This window comes from Pleurodeles waltl, chromosome 5, assembly GCF_031143425.1.
Source record: "Pleurodeles waltl isolate 20211129_DDA chromosome 5, aPleWal1.hap1.20221129, whole genome shotgun sequence".
Taxonomy (NCBI): domain Eukaryota; kingdom Metazoa; phylum Chordata; class Amphibia; order Caudata; family Salamandridae; genus Pleurodeles; species Pleurodeles waltl.
The window spans coordinates 1590521610-1590524299 of NC_090444.1; positions in this window are offsets into that span (position 1 = coordinate 1590521610).

Sequence of the window (2690 nt, forward strand, 5' to 3'; positions counted from 1 at the left end):
CCAATCACGATCACCGCCAGGGGTGACAGTGCACACTGCCGCGGTAAATCCTGCCATTTTGTCATGATCTTGCCACTTGACTCCTACACCTCGAGAGGAATGGAACTCCACTGCGTGAGCTGCTGTGTCCTGACTCTGGGCCTAATCATTGGCATGTGTTACAGGGGTACGGGCCCCAGCCTTCACAGCGGAGGAGCTTGAGAAGCTTGTGGACGGGGTCTTACCCCTGTATGCGAAGCTGTATGGGCGACCAGAGGCTCAGGTAAGTTGCTATTAGTCCTCCTTCAATGTGTGTGAATATGGCAGATGCCTGTAGGCGTTGTTGGTGGCTGTGTGGAAGCTTACCCGTGATGTGTCTGGCAGTTGTCGTATTGGCCATTGTCAATATGTTTATCTCTATGGGCCATGTGAGGTCGAACTGGCATGGCATATGTGTATGGGGCACCCACACTGATGTCTGTTTCTTTACTCTGTGTGTCCCATGCAGGTCAGCGCCCATCAGAAGAAAGGAATGTGGCAAGCCATCCCCAAGGAAGTGGGGACACTGGGGGTCTACAACTGGCAGAGCACCCACTGCAGTAATCGTTGGGAGGACCTGCGGCGCTGGGCCAGGAAGACCGGTGAAGCCCAGCTGGGGACGGCCTCCCAACGAGGGAGAGTTGCCGTCAGACCCTGACCCTCCCTATTGGCCCGCATACTGGCAGTGGCCTATTCCGATTTGGATGGGTGCCTGAAGGCAGCACAGCAGCCACAAGGGGGTGAGAGTACCTACACTAATGTGATGCTACTATGCTGAGTGTAGTTAGGTGCCATGGGGTGCAAGCAGTGTAGTGGCAGGCTCATAGACAGGTGTGTTCCTGCAGTCCTGCCCCCCTCTATGTCAGTGGGATAGTGTCCTTAGGTAGATATGGCTGGGAATGTAGGCCTGTGAGGGGTCCCCTGTTTGGGCTATTGGTTCAGATGTGGCCTCATGGATTGATTGGCAGATTTGTTGTCTTGTCAACGTCGCTCATTGTGTCCCATTGCAAAGTGTTACGTAATAGAGGGCCAGGATGGTCATGTAGTGTACTGTGGGGTGTTGTCTAGCAGTCAGGGGCACATTCAGGTGAATAATTCTGTCTGGTAGGGGTTGGTGTATTAGTTGGGTGGGAGTGTATGTGTGGCAACAGGTATTTTTGATCTGGATTTGACCTACTTCTTTCTTGTTTGGTTCCACCCCTCCTTCGTGCTCTTGTGTCCTTGTGTTCTTTAGCATCAGCTAGCGAGGGAGCTGAGGCACCGGCAAGTGGGAATGCTGCAGCCCATGGTTCCCAGGAGGCAGAGTCCACCGACGCCAAGGGGACCAATGGGTTGGAGGGCGAGGGGAGTACCACAGGGAAGGCAACTACCACTGGAGGTAGTGACTCAGACACCTCCTTCGATGGCAGCTCCCTGGTGGTGGCGGAGCATACTGAGCCCAGTGGCAGAGCCTACTGGGCCCAGCCATTCCTTAAAATCTTCTGCCACCCCCATACCATCACTGCCCTCCCAGTAGCTCCCCAGTGTGTGGCCTGTGCCCGTTCACCCAGGAGGGTGGGCGTCTCCTTCGCCCCAGACACCTCATCAGCATTGAAAGGTAAGAACATGGTGTAGGAGGCTGGCCTGGCTTATACTGGGTACCTAGTCCCAGGTCCAGTTATCCCTTATTAGTAGATTAGAAGTGTTCTAGGAGCTGAGGCTGATAGAGGTAGCTTTAGCAGAGCAGCTTAGGCTGAACTAGGAGACGTGCAAAGCTCCTACCATACCACTTATATCATACAGCACTATATCATAAGAAAACACAATACTCAGAGTTACTAAAAATACAGGTACTTTAATTTAGTGACAATATGCCAAAAGTATCTCAGAGGATATACTCCCTTAGGAAGTAAGTAAAAAACACAAAATATACACACAAACCAAAATCAGGTAAGTAAACAGTTAGAAAAGTAGTGCAAACACTGTAGAACACAATAGAATGCAATAGGAGACAATAGGTCTAGGGGCAACACAAACCATATTCTCCAAGAGTGGAATGCGAACCACGAATGGACCCCAGGCCTAGTGTAGAGGGTCGCTGGGAGTGTAAGAAAACACTAAGGGTGTCCAAGAAACCCCAACCCAAGACCCTGAAAAGTAGAAGTAAAGTTACCCTACTACCCCAGAAAGGTAGTAAAGTCGAGATAGGGGATTCTGCAAAGACAACAACTGACTGCAAAGCACTGAAGATGGATTCCTGGACCTGAGGACGTGCAAAGGAAGGGGACCAAGTCCAAGAGTCACACAAGTGTCCGGGGGGGCAGGAGCCCACTAAACCCCAGATGAAGGTGCAAAAGGGCTGCCTCTGGGTGGAAGAAGCCGAAGATTCTGCAACAACGAAAGGTGCCAGGAACTTCTCCTTTGGTCAGAAGATGTCCCACAGCGTGCTGGAGGATGCAGAGTTGTTTCCACGCAGAAAGATCGCAAACAGAAAGATCTCAAACAAGCATTGCTAGCTGCAAGAGTCGCAGTTGAGGATTTTGGGTGCTGCCAGGGCCCAGGAAGGATCAGGAGGTCACCCCTTGGAGGAGGAGACAGAGGGGGTGCTCAGCAACAGAGACAGCCCATGCAGAAGCAGGCAGCACCTGCAGAAGTACCTGAACAGGCGTTCAGAAGATCTGAGCACGGCGGTC